This window comes from Thamnophis sirtalis, unplaced genomic scaffold (genome assembly GCF_051295495.1).
Source record: "Thamnophis sirtalis isolate CommonGarterSnake01/CBP01778 unplaced genomic scaffold, rThaSir2_p1.2 scaffold_7, whole genome shotgun sequence".
NCBI classification, from domain to species: domain Eukaryota; kingdom Metazoa; phylum Chordata; class Lepidosauria; order Squamata; family Natricidae; genus Thamnophis; species Thamnophis sirtalis.
This window is the reverse complement of record NW_028261387.1, coordinates 1,155,603-1,175,014: the sequence shown is the minus strand read 5'-3', so window position 1 is coordinate 1,175,014 and position 19,412 is coordinate 1,155,603. Positions and strand designations below refer to the sequence as shown.

Below are 19,412 nucleotides of genomic sequence, written 5' to 3'. Positions count from 1 at the left end.
TTGTTAAGATGAGATGCTCTCAGACTAGAGACTCTGTGATTCAATAAGTTAACTCCAGCATAAGCAGACCTCAATCTCACATCGTACCTTTGTGGGTTTAATGGGAATCAAGTCCAGCTCTGTCCATATATGTTAAAAATACTAACATAGGTTAATTTCAATTTGAAATAAAGGGCGCCCACCTCATCCAACATAAGCAGTTTTGAAAACTTTATTACTTTCGGATGCCACTTTGTATCCAAGGAATATTTTAACTGATTGAAGTTCCCTCCTCACCTCTTATGTAGTGATATATTTGATTTATAACCTGTTTTTGTTTTAAAGACGACGGCTAACGAAACTTAAATTACGCAATAAATTGTTAAAATGTAAGTTAAATGGAAGGCTACGCTGCATGAACAGCCTAGCAAAAGAGAATCCACACTGGTCCAGGCTCAAGGTTTTGAGATTGTTCACAACTGGATTCACTTGTGGGTTCCTGGGGAAAATATGTCCCTTACTTAGGACTTCTTATCTCAACTTTAGGAAAGTCACTGTCAGTCCTGTCAAGTTTTTAGACATTGTCTTATTGCTTGAATGGAATAAGATGAGATGAGACAGTCACAGGACAGCTTTAAATAATGCCAACACTGTGTTACCTAAAAACAGCATTCTGGAATCTGTAGAGAGTAATGTGTCATTCATAATGCCTTCTCCTAGAATTCACAGTAAAAGCCTCTTTGAGCACCTTCCAAATTTCCACACCTCAAGGTAAGAACCTCTTTGAGCAGACCATCAGATTCCAGGTTAGAAAATGGTAATTAAATCAATCCTTTTTAGTTGCTTGAATGTAGAGAAGGAAGAAAATGTGAATGTATAGGTGCCCACACAAACATTCATCCGTTGTATACACAACGGACACACACAAGTTACCTACAGAGACCGATATGCTCATTGTACTATAGATCTTCAACTTCTGACTGGTTACTTAGCAATTGTTTGAAGTTACGACAGACCCCGAAAAATCTACTTAAGACCTGGATTCAAAGTTCCAGTATCTCCCCCCCCCCCCAGGGGTCACATGACCACATTATGGATGCTCACCAACGGGCCCACATTTATAGCTATTTGCAGAGCTCTGCAATCTTATGACTGCGATTTATGACATTTTTTTCTGGAAATGGATGTTTAGGAAAAACTGCCCCAAAGCAAAGAATGGATTTACTTAACAACCACAGTATTCGCTCAATGACCACTGCAAAAGAGGTCTAGTTATGTGGCTTTACGCCCATGATGGCTTAGAACTGAAGTCGTAATTACAGTCTTAAATTGAGGACCACTTGCATCTCATGATTTCCTTCATTAGATCACAATAAAGCATAACTCACAAACCACGGTGACTATATGTTAAACCCCAAACAAATAAACCAAATTATGATTTAATTATGAGGGATGAGTCCAGCACAATCAACTACCTACACAGATACCGCCAGATCCAGAATAAAGTAGCCACACAGAAAGACAGGGGCAGCGAAAGAATACAGCTGATGCATTTCTGTGTTGTGAATATACCGTATGTCCACATGTGCATGTAAGATTTATATACTATGTGCTGGGATATAAAGTTTATTAATACTTATACACCGTTATTCAGCTGTGAAAGGTACAGTAACTAGAGGACAGTCATTGGGTTATTCTTTTTGCTATCTTTATTCTCCCTTGAGTTTTCTAAAAGCATTTAATAAGAAATCAGTAGATGGCACCATAACATAATAAACTCCAACAAACTCTAAAAAAACTCTGTGAGGTAGAAATCAGTTTCACTATAACAAGGTAGCTATGAGCCACCCAGGCAATTGATGAGGAGATCTGCTTTTAAAAGACAAAGATGTAAAACCTTATGGCTGCGATCACATCTAGCTAGTTATTTATATTTTACACAGTCCACCACGGTTTAGGGAAGCTTACACGATTGGATCTTCAACATAAATGTGATATTTGTAAGAAAACATTGCTAACTTTTGGCTTGTTTTTGACAATAAAACTGGTTTACTGATATTAGATCATCTTGGGGCCCATTGGTTTTTTTTTTTAAAGGTCATTATTTTAGAAACTACAATTAAGTAGTCACAACAGATTTGGGCTACAAAAAACCAGGTGACCAACAGCAAAAAATTGCCATCTGGTTTTTTCAGCCCATGTGCCGTCTGCCTTCAACAGGGTACTAAATCTTTCTTAGATAGAAGAAGTTGGCTGCCAGTAACATGCCTTGAAATGAAGGATCTTTCATGCAAGGGGGGGTCAAACTCAATTTCATGGAGGGCCGCGTCAGGGTTGCATTTGACCTCAGGTGGGGACATGGACCTTTTTATGGGCACGTGCACCAGATGCTCTTCCTGGTTCCATCATGCACACAAACAATGGTCAACTGCTCTCTTCTGGGTTCCAGTGCATGCATGCACGCTGGCCAGTGGTCTTACGAAGACCAGCTGGCTGGTGTGCATGCATGCCAGAACAGTTATCCAGCACACATATACGGGATGGAACCCAGAAGGCCAGCTGCCTGGCGCACACGCGTGCGTCAGAACCCAGGAGAGAGCAGCTAGCTGGTGCACATACATGCACACATAGTGGGATGGAACCCAGAAGAGCATCTGGCCGCTGTTCATGAGCACCAGCCAGCTGCTTTCTTCCTGGTTCTGGCACTCTGGGGTGCACACACACGGACGCTCCAGTTTCAGCATTTGGCGCTGAAAAGGTTAACCATCACTGGCTTATAACGCACTGTACATTGCTAGCAAGCTCATTCAACCTGCACAGTTCCTCAATTAACCTTGTAAGTTAGCTAAGAGGCCTGGAAATTCTTAAAGCCTCTTCTGAGGAGCACCCATCACCACCAGAAGCTGTAAAACAAGGGTGTCAAACACACAGCATCACGGTGGCTTCATGTGGTGTATTGGGACTTTTTTTTGCCTTCGCTAAACTGGGCGGGGGCGGAGCCAGCACATGACATCCTGCCCACGGGCTGCGAGTTTGACAACCCTGCTGTAAAAGGAGGGGCATGTGGAGCTGTAACGGGGATATGTTGAACATAAAAACAGCTTTGCTAGATATGTCAGTGTGAGATCAGGTTTTGCTGAGCGGAAACCAGATACAATCTGAATTCTATGTCAAGCAACAGATCACACACCTGGTCTACAGTGACATGAGTTCAGGCATATTGATCTAAGATGTAAATGCCTTTTTCTGCACTTTCACCATCTGCAAAACAATCCCATTCCCCCACACTTCTTGCTCCATTATTTTAACATGGAAATGTTAAATTTTAATATGCAGAACATGGTTAAAAAAGAAGGCAATCATAAATGTATGATTCAGGCTCTGCCTGTTTTTAATGTATCCCTCTATCAGAGCACTAATAGACAGTATCCTCACAGCCTCCATTTTGCCATTTCTTTTTTTTAACCACATCCTGGAAACCTCTGAAAATGGGAAAGAATGACTTTAACCTTGCCACATAGCCATATGTTGGGCCAGAACTTTGATCAACTAATAGAAGGAGGATGACTCCAACCAGTGACATCTTCTTTCTTTATTATGTCTGATATGAGTCTCATTCCTGATAAACTTTGCAGAAATATCTAAACTTGTTTTTAAAAGTCTATTAAATATTTGTTACACGTGTTTATATTTAGGCTCATTCTATTAATAACTTTAAAGGGCTTTGTCTTAATTAAAACCCAAGCTTATCCATACCATTATATACAGTTACAGATAAAGGATGGTGCTGGTTAAGCATATTGCTCCAAGTCAGCAACTGGAGCCCTGCTAAGTTCTTCTGGCCTACAGAATTGAAAGCTGAAGCCACTCGTGACTCGGGGTGGAGGACAACCCAGCCGATTTCAGTTTCACCAAGGCTAATTATTTTTTCACCCCAGATTTGGCTCAGCTTGTTTTCAAGAAGCTTTGCCTGCTTGCATCATAAAACACCCACATCACACCTATCCTCCATGAGCTGCACTGGCTACCCATTAGTCTCCGAATCCGCTTCAAGGTGCTGGCGTTACCTATAAAGCCCTACATGGCATCGGACCTGGGTACCTGAGAGACCGCCTCCTGCCGATTACCTCTCTCAGACCAATTAGATCGCACAGGTTAGGTCTCCTCCGGATCCCATCCGCCAGCCAATGTCGGCTGGCGACCTCCCGGGGGAGAGCCTTCTCTGTTGCAGCTCCAGCCCTCTGGAATGATCTCCCTGTCGAGATCCGGACCCTTACGACCCTCCCGGCTTTCCACAAAGCCACCAAGTCCTGGCTGCTCCAGCAGGCCGGGGGGCTTGTGAAACATCCAGCCCCACGGAAATTGTGACTGTTGCGGTTTTGTTTTTAAAGTGTTGTCTTTGTCTAGTTTTCCCCCTTCCCTTGTCTATTGTGAGCCGCCCGGAGTCCTTCGGGAGTGGGCGGCATACAAGACAAATAAATACAAATACAAAACGCAAACATGATTTTGTAGGCTTCTGATGCAATTTTACTAATGTGCATCTTTTCGAAGCCATTTAATTAAGCTATAATTAAACCCTTTGCTGTAATATAAGTATTTTATAGACATTTTTCTGTAAAAAGAGGTGTTTTAGATCCATTATTGTATCTTAAGAAATACACTACAAAATCTAGACTTGAGCACATCACTCTGCTCCAGTTAAGGAGAAAATTTGGGAAATAAAAAGGAGGCTAATCTGCACTGAAATGAAAATATGGTTAATTTCTAATCCTTGGTTGCAATTCACGGTGCGCTGCTAAGTTCCCCATTATCTGATGTCCAGCTAACCAATTTAGAAAAAGTACAGCAAACAGGATACCTGCAGCAAATGAGTCCTTAGCTACACATGTGTGGTTTCTCTATGCGTATTTCTGTTTTTCTTTTTCAGAAGCCTGTAGAAAAGGAAGAGGATGTGCAGCACATTGTGGTTTTAGAACACAAGCTTGTCTAAGTGGCGAAACAGTTTCCATAGCAGCAACAGGCTCAGAGTCCCAGCCCACTCTGAGTGCTAAACCACAACTTCTCCAGTGCAGTTGTCATGTTTCCTGGTTCTCACTCTTTGCTACAACTCGGCATTGCTAATGATGCTCAAAAATGGTGTATAGTTGTGCTAAAGGTAGAGCTGCTTTTTTAGAGTGAGGTGGGTGATATTATCAGGGAGGGAGGGAGGGAGGGAGGGAGGGAGGGAAGGAAGGAAGGAAGGAAGGAAGGAAGGAAGGCAGGCAGGCAGGCAGGCAGGCAGGAAGGAAGGAAGGAAGGAAGGAAGGAAGGAAGGAAGGAAGGAAGGAAGGAAGGAAGGAAAGGGAAGACCCCCACAGATGAAGCCAAATAAATAAGAGTCAACCACTACATTTTGCCCAGCCCAGACTTGCTCATGAAAATGTCAAAAATAATTGTTCATGGAGGTTGAAGGCCTGGTGTAGGGGTCTGCAACCATAAACACTCAAAGAGCCATTTGGACCCATTTCCCACAGAAAACACCAGGAGCCAATAATTTAACAACCGGTGTGACTGGGTGGGTGTGGCCAACTCCACATCACTCACTCTCACCCAGGCACATAACCCGCCCCCCCAGCCACGGCACGGCAGGATAGGGCCAGTTTCTTGGGACAGAGAGCAGGTCATGCACCACTCTGAATGACCAAGGTGCGGCCAGCACCAACAAGGACCGGAAGAAGCACCCACGAGATCCAGCAAGAGATGAGGCACCAGGGAATCAGCCCTGGCCTCTTCTCTCCGCAACTGAGGGATGAAAGGAGGGAGCCACAGCAGAGGGATAAAAGAGCCACATGTGGCTCTGGAGTCACGGGTTGCTGACCCCTGGCCTGGTGGTAAGGAGGGCAGTCCTTCTTCCAGCGAATATCTTGTAATACGTGAGAATAAGCATAATTCACTCCAGATAGCTGAATTGAACACCCAGTTCAATTGAGGGCACTGCCATACCCCTGTAGATGTTTTGTATATTATTAAATGGATTGTGTGTGTACAATCCACATAATAATATATTTCTCTTTGTTATGTTCTTATCGTACGTTAAATCAATAAAGAATAACTTCAGAGGAGTTCATTTATTGTACTTTCAGCCTGGCATGTTCCCTGATTTAAAGAGGTGCTTTCCAGAGGAACAACTCACCATTAGAGCCAACAGACAACTTCTGCTCATCTTATATATTCTGCTGTGTGTTTTCACTGCACAATCCAATCTTATATATCTAATGTGTGTGGAAAGACTTGCAGCAAGGGAAGCTGATTTCAGGGAAGGAAAGCCAGAACAGAGGCACGAAGGAAGGCTCCTCAACAAGTTATATATTGTAGGATTAGACATATTTCACTGCAGAAATGCATGACGTATCTGCAATATTTTCATAGTAAGTGTCTGAACACAGAGATACCAAATTACTTGGCTAAGGTGTGAAGCCTACCTAGAAGCCTAGTTTGAAAAGTAAAGAAGAGAAGAAAGAATGGAGGGAAATGCAGCAGGGAAAGAATGGAGAAAATAAAAATTAAGTGAGGGAAGATGGATTATTTGATTCACATATAAATCATGTTTAATCACATTAAATTTAACTCATATTTCATGATAACTCACATACTGTGGGTTCCCTAAGCCAGTAGGCAAACACAAGCACAATAACCTAGAAGTGTTTCTTCCCTAAATACAGATGACCCTCAACTTACAATAGCGACGATTCAAATGGCACTGAAAAAAAAAAGATTTATAATAAATGATTTATGACAATTTTTCACAATTATGACCATTCCCATGGTTATGTGATTTATGTTCAGATGCTTGACAACTGGTTCATATTTATGACGGTTGCAGTGTCCTGGGGTCATAGGATCACCTTTTGTGACCTTCTGACAAGCAGACTGCAGGGATTAACAAACTTAACAAATGTGGCAAGAAAATGGGGCAAAACTCACTTAAGAAACTTCTCACTTAGCCACATAAATTTGAGGCTCAATTGCGGCCATAAGTCAAGGACTACCCGCACTGTGACAATCAGATATCAAAACAAAATTGGGTGTGTTGAGATGGGGAATGTGCCCAGAAAGGTATATTTGAAAACCTTGTAAACCTACCGAGCCTTAGGCGATGCATTACACAAAATGGGCATAAGGGAGAAATACACATGGAAAAAAAATAGGAATTTTTGCTTGGCATTTAAAAAAAATCTAGCTATGTATAAGCACAATAAATCATAAAAATAGTAAATTGAGAAGCTGAAAAAAAAATGCTATCAAAGAAATCTTTCCCTATGAGAAAGAAAGTCCGTGGAATTTTCAACTGCAATTTATTTGACTGAATATGCACAGATTAAAGTAATATAGTGCTAGAAGAAAAATCAGTCTGGGTTCACAATGACCTTTTTGTTAGCTTTTCCCGGCAGACAGAAATAGGAAGATATTAATCTAAGGCAATGAGTAAACTTTCATTCTATTCTACTTTCAAATGTCATCAATGCATTAACACATAAGTGGCCGATCCCATAACACACACAAAAAAAATAAGGGAACTTTTCCATCTTTTTGCCGTCCTTTTGCTGTTCCAGAAATCTATAACGAAGATGAAAACCTTGACTCGCTACTTGTCTGAAACTGGGGTGGAATTGAAGAAGTGAAATGCACTGAGTAAAACTCAAGACGTATTTTTAGATGCCAAACAGAAATGCGGGAAGGACTTAGAAACCTATAATATATATTCACGGTCAGTTTTGCAAATACAAACCACCCTTGAGTTACAACCACAACTGAGCCCAAATTTTGTGTTTCATATTTAACGAAACATTTGTTAAATGACTTTCACCCTATTTTATAACCTTCCTTGCCACAAATCAGGCATCAAAACACAAGATTTTTCTTTAAAAAGTTCCATTTTAATTATGACAATAAAAAATGCAGTCTTGATAGTGGACTATAAAAAAAAAACAAAGATTAAAACCTTAAGAATTCATGAACACTTTTGGAAACTTCTCACAAACTCTATGTATTTCCCAGAGTATTTGTCCATATTTAGAGTCTGGTTATGAACACTATAGCATTGCTGGGATTCTCAAGTAGTACACAGGTCACATAAAATATGTACAATTTTGATACACAACAGTGTATTGATAAGACTGTGTGCAAAATAGCAAAATTTTAGAATTCTAATACGACATTACACAGTTCAGTGACAGGGCCTCATACGATCTTGGCAAGCCTACATAAAATACCACGGTAGAAAACAAAATTACAATTTGGTAATCTTGTGAGGTTTCTGAAAAAAATACATTATTTGAGAGTTACCTGCTGCATACAAAATTGCATGTTTGTCCCTGAAGCAAAAAAAGTTTACTAGTTACTCACTTGTGTATGTCTACACTGAATTATAGCCATAACACATAAAGCTATATTTGACTGAAGAACTAATTACATAAATTAGTTCCAGTTTGAGATAAGTACAAGGCAGTGATGGGAGCTTTTTCTTACTACCGTCTGCTGAAACCTGATTTATGAATTAAAATTTCATTTTAGTTTATTGAATCTTGGACCTTTTTTTTTTCATTCAAAGTCCTGTGCTGAATCCTAAAAGGTTCATTTCTTCAGAATAAATTCTCTTCACTGGAATTTTAAAACGTAGGATATGGTCCATTGAAAAACTTTTAAAGTGGGAATTGAGCTGGTATTAAAATGAGTCTTAGCCTAATTTCAGTACATTTATGGACATTCTTCTCATTATGAGTTAGTAAAATTCCTGCCACAGGTAAGCTGTGGGATATTAAAGTGAGCTGTTAGGGAACACAAATGGTCAACTAGGGACAATATTAAGTGCCTTGTGACTCCTTATGTTGGTATAATATATCTCATATTCAGGGAGAGGACTCAGGGGTGGAGGAGAATTTAATATTAAAGGATGTAGGTTGTGGCTTTGAATATCTGCATACTCAATTCCATGGCAGTAATGATTTCCCATATTCCCCAGAATCATTAAGAAGGTCCCAGATGGATATCTAATATTGTCAATAATGAACGGCAATCTCTTCCAGTTATTCTTTTAAAAAAAATAGGCCCTGGTTTTGAAGATAGGTGGACTAAGCAGCTGAAATGAATCCCACGTTCACAATGGCTCTGAGAATGGCCACGGGCAGCATCTTCCCATAAGCATCATGCTATGCAGTAGCCCAGGATTTCTGAAGAAGTAGGACATGGCAGGGTCATGTCCTATTCTGTCTGGGCCAGAGAGTGGGCAGTTGGTCTTTCTTTCATAGGGAAGCAGAAGTTACAAGGGTGGCTTTGCGGAAAACGTTCTCCACTTGATACTGCTCTGATATGGCAAAACATTCACTCAGGCTTATGCAACAAGTAATCTGAAGTTAGGTCCTCTGACACCATCAGACAAAACAGAGAAAGATGTCAGCTTCCTCTTCTTCTATTCTGGTAAACCTGGTGACGTCAAAGGACAAATTCTTCTTCAGAAAGATTGGAACCCTGAAGAGCTTTCAAGGTGAATATTCCCTTGTGTTTACGTGTATGTACTTTTCAGCATCCTTTCCAGGGCCTGTCCAAAATATTTTACTTTGGGGCTGAAGAACAAAATGGAATCCCCTACAAACCATTTGTGTTTTTTTAATAGAATTTGTGGCCTAAGCTCAGCTCTTGCTTTGATATAACCCAATATATTGCCCAAGATATGGGTGGGCTGGTGGGTTCCACCACAAAAGCGCGTAGGACAAAATCGCGCTCGACAAAAGCGCGCTGTGATGTCATCACAGCGCGACGAAAAAGTTCGAAAAATGTAAAAATAAAGCAAAAACCTTACCCTAAGCCCCCCAAACCTAACCCTAAACCTAACCCTAAACCTAACTCTTAACCTAACCCTAAACCTAACCCTAAACCTAACCGTTAAAGTAACGAAAAACCAAACGCTAACCCTTAACCTAACGCTAACGCTAACGCTAACGCTCTAAAGCTAACCCTAACCCTTAACCTAACCCTAACCCTAACCCTAAACCTAACCCTTACCTTTATGTGAATCGGCTTGGTTTAATTTAATTTTTATTAATTTTTATTTGAATTTTTCGATCTTTTTCGTCGCGCTGTGATGACGTCAAAGGTGCGATTTTGTCGATCGCGCTTTTGCCGTCCGCGCTTTTGACGGGTCACGGGGCTGGTGCTAGAACCAACATAAATAAGCTACTTCGTGTACCTTGATTTATAAAATTTAATTTCTTTAGCATATCTTATGGGGACGAATGGCCCAAGATAACAATGCGGTTGATATCATTTCAATCGTTGTAAGTTCTAAAAATGTAGACATCTAACATGATAAAAAGAAGGAAGGAACAATGGTTTCCCATTTACAACTGTGGAAAGAAAGCAACTTCTGCCCTAATTTCAGTTGGGAAGAAGTAAAATAGCATTTTATACATTTTAAAAAACTGTTTTAAAAAAATGCTTTCTTTTGAAGTATACATTGATTGTAGTTTATAATTTAAGATAATTTCATGACGTCGTAGACGACCCAGAGTCACTTGACAGTAAGATCGATGGCATATAAATTTCAGAAATAAAATAAAACAAACAAATCATTTAAGCCCTTCATTTCAAATATAGTTTGGATTAGCGGTGGGTTCTGGCAGTCACGACTGCTGGGTCACTCATGGCCTCACCGCGCACGCGCATGCACAGGGCAATAAAAATTGCTCTGCGCATGCACAGAAGCAAAAAACAAGGTGCCTATGGCGCCTCCAGGAAAACCAGTTAGGGGCATGGCAGGCCTAGGTTGCTGCCGGTTCCGGCACTACCGGTTTGGCCAAACTGGGCCAAACTGGTAGTAACCCACCTCTAGTTTGGATCTTTGATTTTGCATGATTATGGGCTTCTCCTTTCCTTTCCCTTCCCGGTGGTTTTCCTTTTGAGTGAAAACATTCAGAATATTCCTGTACCCTGGCAGCACCACACGGTGCTTTGCAGCATCATTCCTCTGTCTTTTATAGTGCTAGGAAAGATCTGGATTAACCACCGCAACCATGAAGTTCTCCAAATCATAATAAGTATTATATTGCAGCAAGTCTTGTACAAGAACTTTGTTTAAAGAGCCGAGGTGGCGCAGTGGTCAGGGTGCAGTACTGCAGGCCACTTCAGCTGACTGCTATCTGCAGTTCGGCGGTTCAAATCTCACCGGCTCAAGGTTGACTCAGCCTTCCATCCTTCCGAGGTGGGTGAAATGAGGACCCGGATTGTTGTTGGGGGCGATATGCTGATTCTGTAAACCGCTTAGAGAGGGCTGAAAGCCCTATGAAGTGGTATATAAGTCTAACTGCTTTTGCTATTGCTATTGCTTTCCAATAAATTGTCCCTCCTGCTCCTTCTCTCTGCATGCTTCAATGAAGTCTCCTTGCTATTTCTGTACCTCAAATCCAGCTATGAGGGCTTTCCAGAACTGGTGGTCTCTTAAAAGGTGGCTCCTGCTTTTCACCTGCCCTGACCTCAATTTCTCATTATAGTACCTACAACCCCATTGCCTGATATAAATTTAGCACTGCTCTTACACACACAAAACACACTCACAGCCACAAACACTATATATATGAGTTTCAAGCATTTGCCTGATTAAATGGGATAATTCCAAAACCAGGATTTTGTTTCGATTGGCGCTCAAAATTTTGTCTTCTTCTGCTAAGAAGAAGATACATCCAGGAGCTGAAGAATGGAAGTAATACTGTACATATGTCAGACATACATACAGAAACATAAATTGGGTTTCAATAATATGAAGATCATAAGCAAATTTTTCACACAGGTGTGATTAGTACAATGGTAGGCAACATTTATTAATAGTGAGCAGCTACTTATGGTCTTTTGATTAAAATAATTTTATAGGAGGCTATATGAATGCTTAGAAGTGCATTATATATTATGAACTTTTTGCAAAACTTTGATGGTACCACATGAAACCAGTTTCACCAATATCAATATCCTTATAAACTTGTTATACATTTTACTTGTAAAGTTTCCAAGAGAACCTAAACTATAGTTAGTATTAGAGTCATTACAAGAATCAACAGACATTTTACAAGATTCTTCTGTTTCTGTCACCATTGTTCTGTCAATGCAGATATTCAAAATCCCATTTCAATGAATGTAGATATTTAGGGATGTTATCAATTGCCTTAAATACCGATTGCTTCCATTTTAAATTATTGCCCTGAGAACTGAGCCATTACTATCAGCTTTGCATTTAATCCTGGATCCTCCTTTAGGAGGAGAAGATTCTTAGGATTATTTTTTTTTAATCACCACAAAAATTTGGTAAGCGCATGAGAATTTTTGGGTTCTCAGGTGCTTTTAAGGTACTTCAGTCACACCAATCCAAGGGGCTCACAACAATATATTTTAAAAAAAATTCTACTAAAACCAAATCTATAAAACACCATATTCACAAACAATAGTAGCAAAACAATATCATAGTAACAGTTGTGTAATCAATCCAGCATCATACTCAATAATATTTAGATTAATGATGGCATCACCATCATCGGTGGTCTGACTGTTCTACTGACTATCCAGAAAAATCTGGGAGAACCATCTTTTCAGCAGCTTTTAAAATGTCTTGTGAGATAAATAACAGATGAACATATTGATGAGTTGTCTCACCAATGAACAAGTCTTGGGGTACTCTAGCAACCATGAATACCACAATGCCATTCAGAGGGTCTTGATTGTCCTTATGGGAACTGCTGTCATTGCGTGATTTCTTTAGTGAGCGTTTCTATGCTAATGTGTGCAATTACAAGCAACGGCAAAATAATAGTCCTTAAGCTAATGTTTGCATGGGGTTGACTACCCTAGATATGATGAAGAACTGAATCAGTGCCATGAGAACTGAGAACCAATTTTTTTTCTGTGTGTGTAGATCATTCCTCCTGATATGGCACCTTCTCTACTTGTCTAACTTCAACTTTCCATTAGCTATTGCCTTGTCAATCGTAAGTCTGCCTATCTTGTTCAAAAATCTTGAAGGTCTAATGAAACTCTCTGGAAATGACATCAAAACACAAGCCTTCTCCGTAGAAGTCCCCAAACTATAGAATATGTTTTCCCCAAGATGTGTGTAGCTTCCTCCCTCTTCTCTTTGCAGGGTAGTGACATTTTTTGTTCTACTGTGCATTTGATCCTGATTGAACAAATCTCTTTGTGTGTGTGTGTGTGTGAGAGAGAGAGAGAGAGAGAGAGAAAGAGAGAGAGAGGGAGAGAGGGAGAGAGGGAGAGAGAAAGAGATTTCATTTTTTTATTTTTTTTTGTTTTATCTATTTACCTTATTGTGCACTGGCCAGAGTTATGATTCAGTGTTACCTACAAATTTTGTAAATATAGAATTACTCCCCCCTCAAAATTCCTAGCAAGTACAACTTTACAATTTGTTTATTTTTCTTACAAAAGTGGCTACTAGCTTCTGCTACCCCTATTCGTCTCTTATATTTTAGTCCCATTTTTTTAAATAAACCTATTAGTTAGCATTAATCTTTATTTTTTGTTTCAGTTTTGGAAATAATGGGCACTGGATATTTTTCCAGATTTTTCTAATATTTTTCTAATGTTAAGAGTTATGCTTAAATATATAGTTATGACCAAGAGTATGCTATCTTTCTAATTATTATTAAGATCTCACAGTACAACCTTAAACAGGCTGACTAAGATATAAGCGGCACTGAAAGACAATTTTGTCAGACTACGTATATGATTTGAGTCTTACTTTTATAAAACTAGACATGATCCAGCAAAATGAAGCCACTTTTTAATTTTAGTGAGAACTATAAGCCTGGATAAGTAACTTCCTCATTCAAATTAAAATGATTTAGCAGGATTGATTCATTTGTCTCCAAAATGCAATGTTTACAGCCACAAAGGTCTTTAAAAAAAAACTTTAATTTTATTGTAGCTACGTGCACAGTTATACCTGTTTTACAAAATGCTGTTAAAAAATTAATAAGAAGAGGAAGCTTCTACAGCTGGCTATATCCCTTTCACCCAAATGCTTATTTTATTCATTTTATGCCACACATTTAATTTGTACCATGCTGAGGAAAAAGTGACAGGCAAAGGAAAATGAAAGAGTTTGTGTGTCTGTTTTTAGTTTTAATATGTCGAGGTGCAAAGTCTTGAGCGAAGGCTGAGGCTTTGAAAATCTGCCACGACTTTTAAAAGTCTCTGCTCCAGGCTTCAGAGAAAGCCTTTGGGCGATAGCTGAGAAAACCTGTGATTACATGCTCCAGTGAATTTCTCTCCGACCCTTCTTCCATTCTCTGATAAACATGAGCCAAAGGATTCAGCAGACCTGTAAACATCTTTTCTGGGCTTGACAACCAAGTATTTCTAAGGTGGCATTTCAAATATTCCCAGTGAGACGCATAGAGAAAATGTGAGAGCGCGAACTATCACAAGGAAAGGACATCAGTGTTATTAGTTGTGTCAACAAAACAACCCTTGGTGTGCTTCCACAATGATAAATGCTTGGCAGTAGATTTGTGGGTATCATCACCAGTAGGCTGTCCAAAAATAAAACTTCCTAACGCCCTGTTGTAAAAATAAGAGGACCTTTTGTACAGATTTCAGCTATTGTACAGTACTATTTGTTTGCCTGACCTGGTACAAGGTGTTTTTTTAAGGTGTTTTTAAAGGTTTTTTTAAGGTGCTAGCCCAGTGTTTCTCAACCTTGGCAACTTGAAGATGTCCGGACTTTTTTTAAAGGTGTTTTTAAAGGTTTTTTTTAAGGTGCTAGCCCAGTGTTTCTCAACCTTGGCAACTTGAAGATGTCCGGACTTTTTTTAAAGGTATTTTTAAAGGTTTTTTTTAAGGTGCTAGCCCAGTGTTTCTCAACCTTGGCAACTTGAAGATGTCCGGACTTCAACTCCCAGAATTCCCCAGCCAGCGAATGCTGGCTGGGGAATTCTGAGAGTTGAAGTCCGGACATCTTCAAGTTGCCAAGGTTGAGAAACACTGCTCTAAAGGTTAATGTTATAACCATAAATGTCCTATTTTCATTTCATTCTGCCCAAAATGTGAAGTATAGTTAGGATAGTTCGCTGGCTGGGGAATTCTGGGAGTTGAAGTCCGGACATCTTCAAGTTGCCAAGGTTGAGAAACACTGTCCTAACCACTGCTGGGGAATTCTGGGAGTTGAAGTCCGGACATCTTCAAGTTGCCAAGGTTGAGAAACACTGCTCTAAAGGTTAATGTTATAACCATAAATGTCCTATTTTCATTTCATTCTGCCCAAAACGTGAAGTATAGTTAGGATAGTTCGCTGGCTGGGGAATTCTGGGAGTTGAAGTCCGGACATCTTCAAGTTGCCAAGGTTGAGAAACACTGGGCTAGCCCATTTTCTAAATTAATTCACTGGCTTGCAAAGCAATTCTTTCTGGAGCCTGGTGGAGCCTGGACTGTCCAGCTGACAGCATCGGGAGAGCCAATGAGGAAGTCACTTTCTTATAGCTAAAGTTGCATGCTGACATAGCAATCCACAGGCTAACGAAGGCTAACTCAGGAAATGATAAGTCTCTTGCTCTTCCTGTTGGCCTGGGATGTAAACAATTAAAGATGAAGTTCTGGTTTTCGGGTCTGAGGACACAAATGCAAATTTCAACAAGAGGGAAGAAATGTAGGCAGAGTCGAGATGGTGCCAAGAAACACTGAGAAACCCAAGAAGAAAGAATGAGAATTGAACCTTATTGGGAAAATTATAAGTCAACAAAAAGGCAGCAAGCCTTGAGGCGAAACAACTGGTATATTTTAGGTTACCTTTTAAACCTGTTTAAGGAAATTACCAATGCAATTTCAGTAGGGATTTAGAGAAGTACTCCATCCTCAGCAAAAGCTGGAGAGAATATTCTGATATTAATTCCATTCATCTTTATGTATAAAAGCATTAATAGTATAGGATGAAATCTTGTTTCATTTACAATCCAATTCCATTTGGTAGGAGAGCAGAGAAAGTTTTGCTTTCTTGCTTGTCAGCCGCCCAGAGTCACCTTGTAGAAAAGATGGATGGCATAACGATTTAATAAAAAAAATATTGTGAATAATCAGGAGACCTTTCAAATACAGTACAGTACCTATAATCACATCATGGGGCTGCCCTTGAAGAGCATTCGGCGACTTCAGCTACTCCAGAATGCAGCCGCGCGAGCAATTGTGGGTGCACCTCGCTTCACCCACGTTACACCTATCCTCCGCGAGCTGCACTGGCTACCTGTCGATCTCCGGGTGCGCTTCAAGGTGCTACTTATCACCTATAAAGCCCTTCATGGTAGTGGGCCTGGGTATTTGAGAGACCGCCTACTGCCAATTACCTCCACTAGACTGATACGATCGCATCGATTAGGCCTCCTCCGAATTCCATCTACTAGCCAGTGCAAACTGGCAACTACCCGGAGGAGAGCCTTCTCGGTGGCTGCTCCGACCCTCTGGAACGAACTCCCCGTGGAGATTCGCACCCTCACCACCCTCCAATCCTTCCACGCCGCTTTGAAGATCTGGCTGTCCCGGCTGGCCTGGGGTTAAGATTCCAACCCCACCCGAATTGTGTGACTGTTGTGCTCTCTTTTAATATGCTGTATTGTTTCCATATTGGAATACTGTTTGTCTCCCCCCCCCCTTTTTGAATTGTGAGCCGCCCTGAGTCCCCCCAGGGAAAAGGGCGGCATACAAATAAAGGAAGTTCAATTCAATTCAATTCAATCATAATTGTGCCATGAAATAAAGGTTGTCAATTAGATTCTTTTGTCCATTGTTTGTGAAGTCCAATGTGAAATTTGTGAAGTTTCTTTGAAAGGCCAAAGAAAAATTTTGCATCTTAAGTTAGCCAAATGGAGGCCTGTAATATTCATGCTTTAATGTATATTTCCTTCCTTCCTTCCTTCCTTCCTTCCTGCCTGCCTGCCTGCCTGCCTGCCTGCCTGCCTGAGAGAGGGGGGGGGGCGGAGGGAGAGAGAGAATAAGGGGGAAATATATTTCCTTTATGAGAAAAAAATAATAATTGCAGACAAAAGCTGGGTAATTATTTCAGCATCGAACAATTCACAGAGCTTGCTCAGCCCTCTTTTAGTAAGGGCATGATAAGCGTTGAGGCAGTGCGCTGGAAATATGATGGAGACATTCTAGTCAAGTGTAGCATGGAACACAATGAGAAAAATAATTCCCCTCTTCTTGTGCAACAATGAAGAAATGAATTTTCCCCGGAATTTGGCCACCCCATTAACAGTGCATATGTAAATACAGCTTTTCGCGTTTCATTAGTTTATTTCCCGGCATAGGCTGGATGTATTGAACAACTGACTGGCACCGGATGTGGCTATGTTAATTTTATCTTCAGCGTACAGAGTCTTTTTACTTTGCAATGGGAGCTAGCTAGCACCTGTTTCAGTTCCTACGCTTTCAGAAGCAACCTTCTCATTTCCAAGATCAGATTCTGGTAAATGAAGAAGTGAATGAGCCCCAATGAGCAAAAGCAACATTGCAGAAACTCATGGGGAAAAGTAGATAAGGATTTTGACCCATTTTAAGAAATTGCAATAACATTACTGGGTGTGAAGTCTATTACATACAGTAGGGGAATAAACATCTTTGGTCATTGACCCATCAGCAGTTTGGAAGGACTAACTAAACTTCTTGTGTTCTTGACACAAAGTTGGATCTTGTTGGCTCTTTCACATGATTCTTTCCAACATTTTTCCTATCTGGTGTCCTTTATTTGTTGATATTTGGAATTGCATTGTAAGATTTTCAACCCGCAGCAAGTTGGAAAGGCTTGCAAAATGAAGTCTAGTGTTCTTAGTGGACATTCGGGTATCAGGTACAGTGTGTCAAGCTTGTAAGACCATAACCCAATTATGTCCTGCATCATGTTGCTTTCTTGAAAATTAACTTGCTTTACTTGGTTTTCACTTAAATTCACTTAATTATTCTACCTGGACTAGAGTAAGATATTCTTCCTTAAAATCCTTCTTTTGCATCAAAATATCTTGTTGTCACTGAAACTCCCAAACACTTGCTAAATTAGAGGACACTCTTTTTTTAAAATCTGAATATTTATTTAAGCTAAAATTACATTTTACTCTGTGCTGATCTTTACATTCTAAATGTGAAACAATTCACAACGTGAACCACATGGATTCTAGAATGTTTCCACGCACATCAATAAACTTTATATATAAATGTAATGAATGTTAGTGTGTTCTACCTGAATTTTCTTGAAATAACAAAGGTCTATTTGTCTGATGTTGTATCCACATTCTTCAAATGTCCAGTCCAGAAAAAAGTCCACCTAAACATTCAAACTTTTAAAAAACACATCCAAAAATAGAATTTCTGATCTGTAAGAAATTAATCAGATATCACCTAACACTCTAAAACAGTGTTTCTCAACCTTGGCCACTTGAAGATGTCTGGACTTCAATTCCCAGAATTGCTGGCTGGGCAATTCTGGGAGTTGAAGTCCAGACATCTTCAAGTGACCAAGGTTGAGAAACACTGCTCTAAAATGTTAGATAAAAATAGGCATGTGAACTCATTAAACAAGTTGAGAGTTTTGGGGAAAGGAAATTGAATATAAATGGAGGGAGGCCTACAATTTTTGCTACAAGAACAGAAACAGAAATTTCAAAGTCTGAAATCTTTGTGTGTGTGGGGGGGGTGTTATATATGTATTGTGGGCATTTAAATATGTAAAAATCTACATAAGGATGTGATACAAATATCAATGGGAATTAGAATTAGAATAAAAGATTTGGAAGGGACCTTGGAGGTCTTCTAGTTCAACCCCCTGCATAGGCAGGAAACGCAGTGTTAGAGTGTTCACAACTTCTGGACCATATGGAAACATTGCATGGAGAGAACTGGTATCTGTTCGCAAGTAATGTGCCATGCAAATGAGGATAAGCAACAAGTAAAAACAAATCTTGAATAGCAATAAGTATTTACTTCATATTCCTGGAATTACTTTCTGGTATGGAAACTGTATGGAGGAGAGCAAAATCTTTGGAATTACTATGGTAGATGTCTGCCTGACTCTACCCTCAAGGTTAAGTGGCACAATACATTAAACTATTTTCTGTATAATAAATGTTTTATATTTAGATAGGCAGACCTAAACAAACAAAGAAGTTGTCACGGTGATGGTCTAAATCGGGTATTGTCCGACCTGAAGACTTGGGAAAGTATCTCCATCAGTTCGCTAAAACAGCTTTAAGATCTGCAGACTTTAACTCCCAGAATTCCTCAGCCATCATAAAGTTTCCAAGATTAAGTATAAATAAATATTAATAAAATATCAAATATCAAATAAATAAGTAAGAGTGGTTTTAGACTCAAATAGCATGTCACCAGAACACTAGAGAAAAAGATCCATGCACACC

The 19,412-nt window shown here is 39.9% G+C and overlaps 1 protein-coding gene across 1 annotated transcript in view; it reads right to left on the bottom strand.

Moving 5' to 3' along the window:
- Nucleotides 1-19,412, bottom strand: part of PTPRC (protein tyrosine phosphatase receptor type C) — a 90,931-nt gene that overhangs the window by 48,406 nt on the left and 23,113 nt on the right. The window lies entirely within an intron of this gene.